This window comes from Bufo gargarizans, chromosome 10 (genome assembly GCF_014858855.1).
Source record: "Bufo gargarizans isolate SCDJY-AF-19 chromosome 10, ASM1485885v1, whole genome shotgun sequence".
NCBI lineage: Eukaryota > Metazoa > Chordata > Amphibia > Anura > Bufonidae > Bufo > Bufo gargarizans.
Genome location: NC_058089.1, coordinates 98964913 through 98980479, shown reverse-complemented (window position 1 = coordinate 98980479; position 15567 = coordinate 98964913).

Genomic DNA, 15567 nt, shown 5'->3' with positions numbered 1-15567 from the left:
TTTTTTACTCCCTTACGCTCTTCCTTTTCTGTGGGCGGGTAGCAGGATGCCCTGCAATTAGCTTTTATTAACCCAGTCGTCCACTGAATAGAAAATAGTCCCTCACATATAGCCTGCACAATTTCCTTTTCCACGCAAACTGCGGCCCTCCAGCTATTGCAAAACTACAACTCCCAGCATGCCCGAACAGCCTACAGGTATCAGCCTACAGCAGGGCATGGTGGGAGTTGTAGTTTTACAACAGCTGGAGGGCCGCAGTTTGAGGATGCCTGGTCTAGAGAGATGTAACTGTATATTTCTATGAATTTAGAAGTAGGACTGAATGAAGGAAAGATGTCTGAGCTGCTTCACTATGTGATCACTATGACAGCAGTGAGGGGAGCAGGGAAGCTACTTAACATGTCGGTACACCACTGAATGGAGGAGATGGTGGTCCAGAGGAATAACGGGGGGCGCTCCCAGAGAGGAAAATAGAATGTACATAAAATGTACATGTTATGGACAATGAATGTGGATGCACTGTGCCAACTAGCCAGTTTGACTTTTGGCTAATCCTGTAGGCGTTATCCTGGCAGTCCCCTGGTTTTGACACTTTAGCCCCTATAAAGGGACCTGGCCTTCGCTGCAGGGGAGCCATCTCTAGGAATAGTTCTCATGTGGTTGGCTGCTGACCCACGCGGAACAGAGACACTGGTGTGTGGCACAGAGGCAATACATGTAGTCAAGAAATAGGCAGTGATCTGGGATGGAGTTCGTGTGCGTCCCTGAAACAGTCCAAAGGTCAGGGCAGGTGGCACAGGATCAGTACGGTGAACAGGCACAGGTCAAGTCAAGCGGCAGAAGAACCAGGAAACAGGTAGCAGTCGGTACACAGGCAGACAAACAAATTATAGCTCACTCACAGGCTGTAACACGCTAGAGAGACCTAGTGAGATCTGTAGAGATGAAATTGCACAGGCAAGGAAGTTAGGTCAGCAGAAAAACTATATAGGAGAGTTGATTAGCTCATTAGTCAAGCAGCGGAGCACAGGATCAGAAAGGGTGCTAACCCCTGGGCCCCCTCACTGTCAACATCCAGTTTGACATCTCCTGCAGCCAATCACTGGCTGCGGCGGTGACTGGATCCCCTTACGTCATGACAAATGGTCACATGACTTAAAGGGATCTGGTAACCGCTTTGGCAAGTGATTAGCTGCGGCATTGCCAAACCAGGTGTTTACAGCGGGGGAACCAAGCGGAGCATTGCAGGCCTGAAGGAGAAGGAGCGGGAAGCCAGCGCCGAGAAACAGGTAAGTACGCTTCCCTTTAAAGGTCCAGCCAAGTGGGGGATTTATACCCCCCCCCCCCCTCTATTCTTGCACAACCCATTTAAATATATTGGTCTTAGAGAGAAGGACATAGGCTCAGGCAAACTCTAAAGATTTTGAAGTGTTTTTTTGAAGAATGTTGTGCCCGCTATCTGAAGCATGACATACACCCCCACATACTCTGGTATATTTGGAAACACAATAATGCGCCCATTGTTCTACTTTGCTGTAACGTGAACATGCAAATTTGATTTCCTTTTCCTGTTTCGTTGCCTGTGTTTTATGTCTTTTCAACCTACAGTTTCCAATTGAATAGTTTTCTTACATTAGCTCATTATTCATTTGTACCACTTTGCAACTTTCTATACAGATAAAGTGTAAAACTTAAAGGGAACCTGTCACCGTGAACAGGCAATGTCAGCTACAGGCACCATATTATAGAGCAGGAAGAGCTGAGCAGACTAATATATAGGGGCGCATTTATTATAGACACCAGGCTCAATAGGGCCCTGCGCTGGCAGTGGATCCGCCACAGTTATGCAGAGGTGCCGGCCTATACATAACTTCAGCAGATCCACTGCCGCGTCTAAATGTAAGCCCGCTTCCTAGCTGTCTTATATTTACAGGTGTAGAAAATGGTAAATAAGATGGGCCTACCGGGCAGTCCCCTTCCAAGTCCACTTTTTTAGACCTGGCATGAGTGGGGAGAAGTCGCAGATTGCAGTGCAATGGACCTTTGCGCCGCAGTCTGCGCCAGAAATACGCCTAATACAGCCGTATTTCTGTCTAATAAATGACCCCTATAGTTTTGAGGGAAAAGATTCAGCAAATGTGGGTTGTCCCATCAGTGACTGCGCATATTATGTGTTATTTCTGTCAATCCATACCTCCAAACTTTTGAAAATGGCAAAGAGGGACAATATGTGCGGCGCGCATCACGGCCCTTTTTTTCATGCTAGGCCACGCCTCTAACTCCGCCCAAAGCATAATTACTGACTTTGTCACAACTGCAGCAGCCGGGGATCGGTTAGGTGAGTATAAGTTCCTTTATTTTTTTACAGCAAGTGGAGCCCCATGGACAATTTTTTCTCTTGCGCTTCAATATCTATTTAATTATTAGCAAGTAATTCATGGGATTATAGATATTTTATGGTCCAAATTGCACCAAATAATGAAGTTATGGCCTAATATACAGGTAGAAACCATACAGATAGTCTAGTAAGGAGCAATTTAGTGAAAGTATTAATGCACATTTATGCACTAATTCCCCAGGTCAAAAAGAGGGACATTTAAGGATCAAAGAGGGACAGAGGGACATGGGTCCAAAAGAGGGACACTTGGGAGGTATGGTCCATCCCTGATTAGTACTGCACACTAGACTCAGCATCAACAGGAATTTAAATGAAAAAATTACACGTTTAACTGAATCTTTGACCACAAAACTACATATCAGTCTGCTCAGCTCCTCCTGCTCTATAGCATGCTGCCTGCAGATTGCACTGCATTTTACAGTGGCAGATTCCCTTTAAGGGGGTTGTCCGGGTTCAGAGCTGAACACGGACATATCCCCATTTTCATCCAGGCAGCCCCTCTGATATGAGCATCGGAGCATTTAATGCTGAAATAGTGCAGAGCAAAGGCATTTTTAGGAGATCCGTTGACGTAGCAGGCTCTCTATAGGGACTGCTAGGCTGAGGCTTCCGCCTAGCAGTGAGCCCCGTGACGTCACTGGCACTAATGGGTAGGCTTTAGTGCTGCCCTATGCTGTAAAACGGCTAGGGCAGTGCTAAAGCCCGCGGTGACGTCACCAGCAACACTGCTGGGCGGGAGCCTCTGTAATGACCCAGAGTGCCATTACCACTCCTTTTGGCACCTTGCTAACATTTCCTATGTGCTGATTCCTGTCATTTCAGGTATCTTACATAATCTTCTGATAATGTGCATATTTATTCCATGTAATTGTTATGTTTCATGTAATGTGCCTGGTTACCACAAGGTGGCAGCAACACTTGACAGTGCTAGTAGCAGGGAAAGGACTGGATTGTCCATTCTCTCTCTAGAGCAGGCATGTCCAAACTGCGGCCCTCCAGCTGTAGCAAAACTACAACTCCCAGCATGCCCTAATAGCAGTAAGCTATCCAGGCATGCTTGGAGTTGTAGTTTTTCAACAGCTGGAGGGCCGCAGTTTGGACATGCCTGCTCTAGAGGGAGAAGGAGATGAGGAGTTAGTTAGTAGTGAGTCAGTCTTGCTTTCACTCTCCTAAGGGAGAGGTTGTGCTGGCCAGCAGAGCACTGTCTGCTCTGCTGGGCCTGCAGGTTCTGCCTGCAAAAGGACCATTTGGTTGCATGTCCCCTCCTGGGCTTGCATTGCCTTCACCCAAGCTGAGCCGAAGCTTGAGGTATTCAGGTAGGAGCACCGTGACAAAAGTGCTACACATCTCCAGGGATATTTTGGCTTAATTAACACAACTCTGGTCTTCCTACACTGGGTACCAACATTACCATCTACAAAGGGGACTCCATGTTCCCGTTGCTTAACTGCAACTGGCGTCACGTTTACTTGCTCTATAAGAGGGACATATTTCGTAAAAAACCTCCCAAGGGGCAAGGGATCCCCCAGGCGCTGGGCCCGGCCGTGGGCATCAGACCTCCTCCTAGTAGTGTAATAATATAAACAAACAGCGCAGGGCAAGGGAGAGCATCATAGCATGAAATGCTCCGATACTCATATCAGAGGAGCTGCCTGGGTGGAGAAGGGCATATACCCGGGTTCAGCTCTGAACCTGGACAACCCCTTTCATTTCCTACCTAATGTGGGTCAATACAAGCAAGGCTGGCACCATGTTCAAACTGTACCATATATTTCTCCTCCTGAAGAACAAGGTATCACAAACATCTAAGGCCGGGTTCACATCATGTATTTGTCTTTCATTTAACATATACAAAAACGTATTTGTTAAACGGATGCCTTCGACAGATGCCATAGTCCCAGAAACGTCTTCCAAAACGCTAAGCACTTCTCAGTGGCGTCCTTTGACCCAGTCAAGAGGTCATCTAAGTCACAGGCCTACTGTTAGTAACCAATGCAGAAATCTACTAATAATCTCAAAGTAGATGCAGCCCACTGACAAGTATTTAGGAGTAGAGGATGTCCCCTTAATTACAGGCCTCAGTGTAAAATGATTATTAAAAAGACTTCTGTATTGTACAATCAGAAATGTGTATATTGTCATTACTGTATTTTTCACTCCATAAGACTCACCTAGGATTTAGAAGAATAAGAAAAAAAAAATTTTCATCACACCCCCCAAATCAGACCCCCCAATCTTCATCAGACCACCCAATCCTCATCATATCTGAAATCAGACCCCGTTTCTCATCATACCTCAGATCCGACCCCCATCAGGACCCCCTTTAGACCTCAGATCTGACCACCATTGATTATTAGACCTCAGATCCCTATCTGACCTCAGATTAGACCCCATTCCTTATTAGATATCAGATCGGACCCCATCAGACATAAAATAAGTAAATTAACTTACCTCTCCGCTCTGGATGGTCCCTCAACTCACATATCCAGCGCCTCTTCCTGCACCCACCACTCCCTGAGTGCAAGCAGCAGCGGGGTGGGGAGGTGCGTCTTATGGAGTGAAAAATATTGTAGGTTTCCCCTAGGTTCCAAACTGAATAATCTCAAGTTTGATAACCTAGGTCTTTGTACTGGAATCCACCAATTTCCTTAATAACCTTGGACGCCCTCCTGTGCACCCGCTCTAGCTCAGCTATGTCCCTATACACAGGTGCCCAACACTGTACACAATATTCCATGTGTGGTCTGACTAGTGCAGGGTCAGACTGGCCCACCAAAGTACTAGAGGATCCTCCTGTGGGCCTAGGCCCTGATAAAATAGTGGGCCCCAAAGGTCCAGGTGAAAAAGCCCATTAGGAGTCTTTGGATATAATCTCTTGCCACTAGGGTCTACTTTGTTGATTCAAAACCTATTAGACATTATTGATGATATGGGGGTTGGACCACAAGAACAAGTTCATTTGGTGGGCCCAAGAAACCCAAGTCTGACACTGGATTAGTGATCTACATAGATGCTAAGCTATGTTCTTATCATCAGCACTTATGCTTCTTTGGATGCACCCCATGATTTTATTTGCCTTGGTAGCTGCTGTCTTGTCCACCAGTATCCCCAAGCGCTATGGCAGATTTACCATTAATTACATCGTTGTACATTCTGTGTTGTATAACTTTATGTTCATCCACATTGAAAATCACTTGCCACTTCTTCACTCAAGCCTGTTGGATCATTATACAAAACTTGCATGGTTTCTTCTTGGGCACAACTCCAAGGTTTCTTTGCCAAAAGGTTCTTCCTTCCTGCCCAACACTATTTCCCCCAACAACTTCTCATCCAACACCTCCACATGCTCGTTTCCAGATTTCAAATTCTCGTACACCCAAGAATCAGCGTCTTCCCCAGTAACAGGTTACTCAAAACCTGCTTCAAAAACTGGGTGCTGCAAGTGCCCGAAAACCCAAGCACCTGTATGAGGGACCAAGAGGCCATTGGCACCACCATGCAAACAGTCGAGAGCCTCTCATTCTCCAGAACAGCATCTACTGCACGTAGAAACAGCTTCATGTATTTAAATCATCATTTCTAAAGTACTGTAGTTTAAAGGGCATCTGTCAGCAGCTTTGTCCCTATGACACTGGCTGACCTGTTACATGTGCACTTTGCAGCTGAAGACATCTGTGTTGATCCCATGTTCATATGTGTCTGCATTGCTGAGAAAAATGAGGTTTTAATTTATGCAAATGAGCCTCTAGGAGCAACAGGGGCGTTACCATTACACCTAGAGGCTCTGCAACTGCCGTGTCCCCTTTGCACTTTGATTGACAGAGCCAGATGTGATCACATTTTCACTGTCCTGTCAAAGTGGAGATGAAGGGGCAGTTGCAGAAAGAGCTGAGCCTGTTAGTGTAATGGTAACACCCCCGTTGCTCCTAGAGGCTCATTTGCATATAAAAAAACATCATTTTTCTCATCAATGCGGGCACATATGGACATGGGACCAACACAGATGTCTTCAGCTGCCAAGAGCACATGTAACAGGTCAGCCAGAGTCCAAAGCTGCTGACAGATGCCCTTTAACAGCATACAGTGTATATAGTGTACATACGGTAGCACTTTTTTGTCTTTAATCTCTTTGGGACCCAGAAAATGTTCATCTTTTCATGTTTTTTCTTCCCCGTCATACATTTTTTGATGAAGGCTTATTTTTTGAAGGACAATTTGTATTTTTTTAATGACACCATATCACTTACCATCTAATGTGTTGAAAAAATGGGAAAAAGATTCTGTTTCGGATGAAAATGAAAAAAATAAAATAATACAATTCTGCCATTGTTTTTTGGGCTTTGTTTTTTCAGCCTTTACTGTGTGCTTGAAATGACATGAAGATCTTTTTCCGCTGGTCAGTATTATTACGGCAATACCAAATTTATATAGTTTTACTACTTCTAAAAAAAATTAAATCTTTGAAGAAAATCAAAATTTATTTGGATAGCCCTATTCTGAAGCCCATAACGTTTTCTTTTAGTCCCTCTAAGGGACATGAACATGCGATTGCTTATACAACAGACTTTTGCAATTTGCGGGAATTCTCAGTACTTCCTATTAAGCTCTGCTTGAGGCACAGCTTAAAGGGAATCTGTCACCAGCGACCTCCCTATTAGGGTGCATTCACACGACCGTAAGTGTTTTGCGGTCCGCACATGGCCGGCGCTATAAAGAGAATGCCTATTCTTGTCCGCGGACAAGAATAGGACATGCTCTATATTTTTTGCGGAAAGCACACGGATGCGGACAGCACACAAACGTATTCCATTCCGTTTTTTTTGCGGACCGTATATGGAACCATTCTATGGGTCCCCAAAAAAACCAGAAGTTACTCCGTGTACATTCCGTTTCTGTATGTCTGTATTTCCGTTCAGCAAAAAAATAGAACATGTCCTATTATTGTCTGCATTATGGACAGGGATAGTACTGTTCTATTCGGGGCCAGCTGTCCCATTCCGCAAAATACGGAATGCACAGAGAAGGTCATCCGTATTTTTTGCGGACTGCAAAATACATACTGTCGTGTGCATGAGACCTTAGAAAAATAGCTTTAAAGTGTCCCATTTTGAGCCTTAGCAACGCTCCTCTGTCTTCTGTTTACATAACAGTGGAGACTTGCTAACACTGACTGTGTAAATAGAAGACAGACTGATCTCGCTAAGGCTCAAAATGGGCCACTTTACAGCTATTTTTCTAATAGAAATGTATGATTTCATTAATTAAAGTATATTACAAAAATGGTCAGTATCACTGCTGCTATACATTGCAAAAATTAAAAAAACTATGACAGTTACACTTTAAAGGGAACCTGTCACCTCAAAAATGCATCTACACCCGTCAGCAGTACCTCCCAGTAGCCCGCTGCCTGTTAATAATCATATGTTTCATTCTGTTGTCTGATGCTGCGTAAGTTAAAAAAAATGTGGTTTTATTCTCCATTAGCGCTATAGTGCTGGCCAGCTTGAAGTCAAGGGGGCAGGTAACCACGCCTGAGAGTGACCGCCTTCAGTGCGGCCGCGATTCCCCAAGTCTCGCGCATGCGCTTCGCGCCGCTGAAACCCAGCTAACAGCGGCAGCAGGAGAAGGGATAGCGCATTACTATGGAGCGCACCGCGCATGCGCGAGACTTGGGGAATTGCGGCCGTACTGCAGGCTGTCACTCTCAGGCAAGAGTGGTGGCCTTGACTTGAAGCTGGCCAGCACTATAGCGCTGATGGAGAATAAAACCACGTTTTTTGAATGTACGCAGCATCAGACAACAGGATAAAAAATATGATTATTAAAGGGGTTGTCCGGGTTCAGAGCTGAACCCGGACATCCCTCCATTTTCACCCAGGCAGCCCCCCTGACATGAGCATCAGAGCAGTTCATGCTCCGATGCTCTCTTTTGCCCTGCGCTAAATTGCACAGGGCAAAGGCATTTTTCTGAGTTCCGGTGACGTACCGGGCTCTCTATGGGGCTGACAGGAACCCCGGTGACGTCACCGGCACTGATGGGCGGGATTTGGCCCTGCCCTAGCCAGTAAAACGGCTAGGGCAGAGCTAAAGCCCGCCCCTCAGAGCCGGTGACGTCACCGAACACACTGCTGGGCGGAAGTTACCGCCCGGCAGTGTGTATTTGAAAACAAAAGAGCCCGTGCCCTGCGCGATCTAGCGCAGGGCACGGGAGCGCATCGGAGCATGAGATGCTCCGATGCTAGGCTCAGGGGGGCTGCCGGGGTGAAAATAAGGGTATGTCCGGGTTCAGCTCTGAACCCGGACAACCCTTTTAACAGGCAGCGGGCTACTGTGAGGTACTGCTGGCGGGTGTAGATGCATTTTTAAGGTGACAGGTTCCCTTTAAATCATCATCTATTCTATTCAGAAGCCAATTCTTTCCAATAGGATTTCTCCTCTGATCGGCCACTGGACTATACTGGGGGAAACAATCACCCCTGGGGCTTTCTTTTCTGCTGTGTCTCCCACAGAAGAGAGAACAGCTCTTTAATTATAACTTCTGCCTAATGAGAATTATTTGTCACATTCTCTACCAGATGTCAGTATCTGACATTTCGTCACTTTGTTGTGCTGCTCTTGCCGCAGCCTCTCATGTCATATTTAGATCAGGACACAAGCATTGCCATTTATATTTCATTAGTCAGTGAAACGAGAGATCAAGAAGAAAAGAAAATAGACCATGAATCATTCATGGGACGCAGGCATTTGTAGTGACCGGACCTCCACCCATACTGGAGAATGAGCTTCTAGCACCAGTTTCCTCTGCAGCAGTATTCAGTAAAGGGGTTGTCTCATTTCAGCAAATGACATTTATTGTGTAACCCAACCTGCGGCCCTCCAGCTGTTGCAAAACTACAACACCCAGTATACCTGGACAGCCTACAGCTTTAAGGCATGCTGGGAATTGTAGTTTTGCAACAGCTGGAGGGCCGCAAGTTGGACATTCCTGGTGTAGACAAAGTTAATACAAGACACTTACTAATGTATTGTGATTGTCCATATTGCCTCCTTTGCTGGATGGATTCATTTTTCCATTGCATTATACTTGTTTCCAGGGGTTATGACCACGGCTGCAGCGCAGATATGAGGTGGCCGGGAAGGGAGCCTCTGTGCATGCGCTCTCCCATTATCCTGTCCACTAGAGAGGCCGGCGCTTTTTCCTATAGTGTGCAAGCACGACCACCGTGGCTGGATTGCAGGGTGGTCGTAACCTCTGGAAACGAGCAGTGTATACTGACCAGGGCCGTCTTTAATATTGATTGGACCCTGGGCAAGAGGGAGAACACAAGTGCCGCTGCCGCATTCATGGGTCCATACTTTATTAACTAAGTAGCAGGACATGTAGGGCATACATGGGGGATGTCCCTACACTTACTATTATTTCTGGGCGCCGCTCCGTTGCGCTGCTGTGGCCTCCGTTACATTCTCCTGCACTGTATGCTAAGTAACAGCATCGGAACACCAGGGAGGAGTCATCAGCTTTTCTCCCTGGGCGTTCCTTCTCCCTGCATGTGACGTTCTGCGCTGCGATTGGACAGCGCTACAGCCAGGGAGAAGGAACGCCCAGGGAGAGAAGCTGATGTCTCCTCCCTGGTGTTCCGATGCTGTTACTTAGCATACAGCGCAGGAGAATGTAACGGAGGCCACAGCAGCGCAACGGAGCGGAGCCCAGAAATAATAGTAAGTGCCGGGAGATCCTCCATGTATGCCCTACATGTCCTGCTACGTAGTTAATAAAGTATGGAAGAAAAGAAAGGTCCTCCAGCGGCCATCAGGGCCGTGTTAAAGACGGCCCTGATACTGACTCTCGCCATCTGCCCAATAAGCCATTTGAAAAGGCCAAGCTACTGGTGGGGCTGTAAGCCGTGTACCGGGATGGGCTCCCCAGGATACAGCAAAGTCACAGACAAGGAAAGCGACACTGACACCAGCTTTATATGCAAGAATATAAACTTTACTTTGGAAACAGTATTAACACAAGTACAAACAGTATAAGTAATACCCCAGGCCCACAGTCACCGTCCCTGTCCGAGGGACAGGCCTAGCCCGTTGGCGCACACAGCAGAGCCTACAAGTCGTACTGTGCCGCTATAGAGGACACACCTAACCGGTGACGGAACTACGGATGCGGTCTGCTGTCTTCATCTTTTGCTGCCCCATTAAAATGAATAGGTCCGCACCCGTTCGGCAAAATTGCAGAATGGATGCGAACCCATTCATACGAACGTGTGAAGCCCGTGCTGTGGACCGCAAATTGCGGTCCTCAATGCACGGGCACCGCCCATGGGGCTCGCAGACCCATTCACTTGAATGGGTCCGCGATCCTTCCGTTCCGCAAAAAGATAGAGCAAGTTCTATCTTTTTGTGGTGCGGAAGCACGGAACGGAACCCCAGAAAGCACTCCGTAGTGCTTCTGTAGTGTTACGTTCCGCATCTCCGGATTTGCGGACCCATTGAAATGAATGGGTCCGCATCCATGATGCGGCATGGCCACTGAACGGTGCCCGTGTATTGCGGATCCGCAAAACGGCAACGGGCTTCACACGTTCGTGTGAACGAGCCCTTATACAGCAGTTTATTACGGATCCAGCAATCACTGGTGTAGCAGGTCACCATTGCGGCCAGTGATTGGCTGCGGCGGTCACATGTCCGTGTAGAAAAGTAGCAGGAAACAGAGATGTTTGGGCTGAGAGAGGCAAGTGATTGTTAAGGTGAGTGTGACTTCTTTTGTTTATTTTGGAACATTCTAAGCTCTTTTATAATGAATTATTGCTGTGTAGACAATCCCTTTAAATCCTTAAAGGGGTTGCCCAGCCTTTAGTAAGTGATGGCTTACCCTCAGGAATGATTTACATTTTGTCTGCAGCTCCAGCTCATTTATTAGGTATGGGTCGGTGAGTCACTTGATGTCTGCCCAGACTCCCATACAGAGTAATAATACTAGACGTGCTTCCAGACTGCTCACACGGTGACATCACCGCCGGTCAGATAAGTCAGAAGAATTCCAATGGGACACCTGAATTTTCTTTTTCTGAGGGTTGACGTCTGATATGGGGGGATAAACACATATTAACCCAATGTTACTAATTGTAGCTGCGGATCTGCGGTGGGATCTGATCTCCAGGTAGGAGCCACAGAGCGCATGCCGTAATACAGGAGACGCTTTTATGGGAGCGCTGTCTCCATGCAATGATTAATATAATTATTAACCCCTTAATAAACAAGACTGTTTGGACCTTAAAGGGGATGTGCATCTTTGGGGGTAGGGGTTGGCAAAACCTCCTCTCCTAGTAGACCTGTGAAGGGAAGGATAACTCCCTGCTTCCCGGCTCTTTCGCTCCCTGTCCTAGGATGTAAACTTTGTGTTTGACGCCGCTGCAGCCAATCGCTGGCTGCAGAAGTGGCCTGCTCCCCTTGCGTCATGATAAATGGTCATGTGATGCAAGGGGGGCAGGTCACTGCTGCGGCCAGTGGCGCCAAACCCGAAGTTTACATCTAGGAGGGGAGTTTGCCACCACCCTCCCCCAAAAGGTGTACAACCCCTGCACCAAATATTAAAGTTATCCCCTATCCAATACAATTACTGGGACCTGCACTGATTCCAAGTATGAGAGTCCCGTTCCCAAGTCTTGATGGAGTGGCAGGTTGAGCGCGCGCCATTTATTCTCTACAGGACTGCTGGAGATAGCCCAGTACAAGCCCTCAGGTTCTTGACCTCTGTCTTGCCTCCTGGTTCCTGTTCCGTCTACTCGTCTGGCATGTGCCATCTTGATCTTGGCTTTGGTCCACCTCTGCTCCTACATCTGCTCCACACATTCCTGCAGCTCACTGGACACCACTATGGGATAGAGACCTAAGAAGATAAAGACCACAACCCAGCGTGGGGTTTCTGGGGCACAGAACGAGGAGATTCCTCATACTCCGCACCTCCGTTTTGTCAGTGCCAAACCATTTACAGCTTAACAGGGTTTTCCCACCTCAGACATTGATGGACTATCGCTAGGATAGGCCATCAATGTCAGATAGGTGCAGGTCCCACCTCTGTGAGACCCTTCAATCTCTAGAGCGGGGCTATCAAAGTAAAGGAGAGCACACTGCCCATGTGTGACGGACGGGATCTCCATTCATTCTTATGGGAGTTCGGAAAATAGCGAGCATGCTTAGCGGTGAATGGAGGGTGGCCGCACTTGCGCGGTGCACTGTCCTTGATTTAAGGTTGCCAGTTCTGGAGATAGGAGAGGGTCCCGGAGGTGGGACTGACACTGATGGCATATCCTTGCAATCTATAGCCATCTATGTCTGAGATGGGACTACCTCTTTTTGTTATGTGACGCTTTCATACGGAGCTCTGTTCTCTACATGTACAGTAGATCTTGGCCCATCCATAGTTTGGGAAGGAAAGTCTACTTCCTGGCATCTTGCTCCAAATCTCTTTTCCCCAGTACACCCCAGAGAATGGCAGACCACAGTTGCCCGGCATTGGCGAGGGACCCTTTATCAAGACATAGTCAGGCCCTTTATAGAGAAATATTAGAAGGTTCTGATGAGGAGGTTGAGGAGTAATGCCGTTTCACAGGAGCCAAGGGAAAGCAAGATGTCTCCTTGGCCTATCTTGGGGGCCTCCTTCTGAGCTCCTTCTCTTGTTTCCAGACGCTGCAGCATTATCTTCCACCCGCCACTAGAGGAGCTCAATGCATACAGATTTTACAGTTTTCATTGAGTTCAATGGTAACTGTATACCGTTCTAGGCACTAAGCTCCCCCTAGTGGTGGTTGCCAGCAGACACTTTTACAATATACTGAGTAAAGACAAGCAGGGGATTCTGAGCTGTATGGGGCAGATTGTTCAATGCAGTTGTCTGGTGTAAATACATCGAGAAAAAGATGGTTCAAAGTGAGCACCATATTTATAAAGCACCTGTTTCACTTTTTCCATGACCCTTTTTTTTTATTTTTTTACAGAAATTTTTTTCCGACTTTTTTTTTTTTTAACAAACATGTACATTTGACAGAAATCTCACCAGGAGGCCCATACTAAGTTTTTCTATGTGACCCTATGAGACTTGTGGCTTATGTGTCAGAGTATTATGAATACTACTAATCCTGCATTTGCCAGGACCGTCTCTCAATATTAGGGACTGTTGGCCACAGGTGTCTAACAGGTTTTTAATTAAAGAAATAGATCCTAGTGGCTGGTGATTGGCTCCAATTATTTCCTTTTCTCCTGGACCCTTGGGGTCCACTATGGTGTCAGAGCCTGGACCCACTGGAGGATCCTCTGGTGGACCAGTCCGACCCAGTCTGGTAGGAGCTAATCCAAAAGAATGAATGTCTTCTAGGTCTAGGTGACAACGTCTCTAGGTCAGGCTATATGGCAGAGCTCACATGAAGGGTCAGTCTCATTTCCGCACTTTGCCCTTTAGACCTTTGCTTCCCCGCTCCGGCCATGTGTTCTGTAGCTGCGGGAGACTCCCATATGTATTCTGTAGTTGACTATAGGAACTAGACCACATTCCACCTGACGACTGCAGCAGGTGGACTCAGTCCTGCCTGATCACTGACTCACAAAACAGGTGAGGCGATGTAGGGGCGTTCCCCTTCAGGGGACCTGGAAACAAGTCGGACCAGGGTCATTATATATATCTATGTAGGCACCGATGTGTGCAGCTTTACTAAGGCCTCTTTCACACTTGCGTTGTCCGGATCCGGCGTGTACTCCACTTGCCGGAATTACACGCCGGATCCGGAAAAACGCAATTGTACTGAAAGCATTTGAAGACGGATTCGTCTTCAAACTGCGTTCAGTGTTACTATGGCAGCCAGGACGCTATTAAAGTCCTGGTTGCCATAGTAGTAGTGGGGAGTGGAGGAGCGGTATACTTACAGTCCGTGCGGCTCCCGGGGCGCTCCAGAATGACGTCAGAGCGCCCCATGCACATGGATGACGTGCCATTCGATCACGTCATCCATGCGCGTGGGGCGCCCTGACGTCACTCTGGAGCGTCCCGGGAGCCGCACAGATGGTAAGTATGCTGCTCCCCCGCTCCCCACTACACTTTACCATGGCTGCCAGGACTTTAGCGTCCCGGCAGCCATGGTAACCATTCAGAAAAAGCTAAACGTCGGATCCGGCAATGCGCCGAAACGACGTTTAGCTTAAGGCCGGATCCGGATCAATGCCTTTCAATGGGCATTAATTTCGGATCCGGCCTTGCGGCAAGTCTTCAGGATTTTTGGCCGGAGCAAAAAGTGCAGCATACTGCGGTATTTTCTCCGGCCAAAAAACGTTCCGGTCCTGAACTGAAGACATCCTGATGCATCCTGAACGGATTTCACTCTATTCAGAATGCATTAGGATAAAACTGATCAGGATTCTTCCGGCATAGAGCCCCGACGACGGAACTCTATGCCGGAACAGAACAACGCAAGTGTGAAAGAGCCCTAAGAACTCAAAGCTTTTTTAGGGGGGCGTTCCGGTTTTGGCTGCAGGTGCTGGTTGGCTGCACTTTTGTGGGCATCTGTGTCTGGCCATCCACAACAGTGGCACATGTCACTACATTTCACCACAGAGAAACCATTTGGTGCTCTCCGCCATGACTTAGAACTTCCAGCAGACAATCTTGTATTTAAAGGGGTTGTGCCACCATTTACTTTCCGTAATGCACCAGTTGTGAGATATTCTCTTTACGGCATTATAACGGCGCCCCCTGGTGTTTAATCTGTTTAGTAATGTGCACGTCCGCCTACTGTGCTGGATGAGTATGGTCACAAATTGCTCAGTTTTCAACTGCCACCAGCCACAGTTTTAGGGAGAGGGCTGCAGCAGAAAGGACACACCCATGTGTACTGTGATGGGTAGAGGTGCAGCAGAAAGGACACCCCCTGTGTACTGTGATGGGTAGAGGTGCAGCAGAAAGGACACCCCCTGTGTACTGTGATGGGTAGAGCTGCAACAGAAAGGACATGCCCCCCTTGAGCTGTGGTAGGGGAAAAAGCTGCAGTAGAAAGGATGCACCCCCTGAGCTGTGATAGGGAGAAAGCTGCAGCAGAAAGGATGCACCCCCTGAGCTGTGATAGGGAGAAAGCTGCAGCAGAAAGGATGCACCCCCTGAGCTGTGATAGGGATAGAGC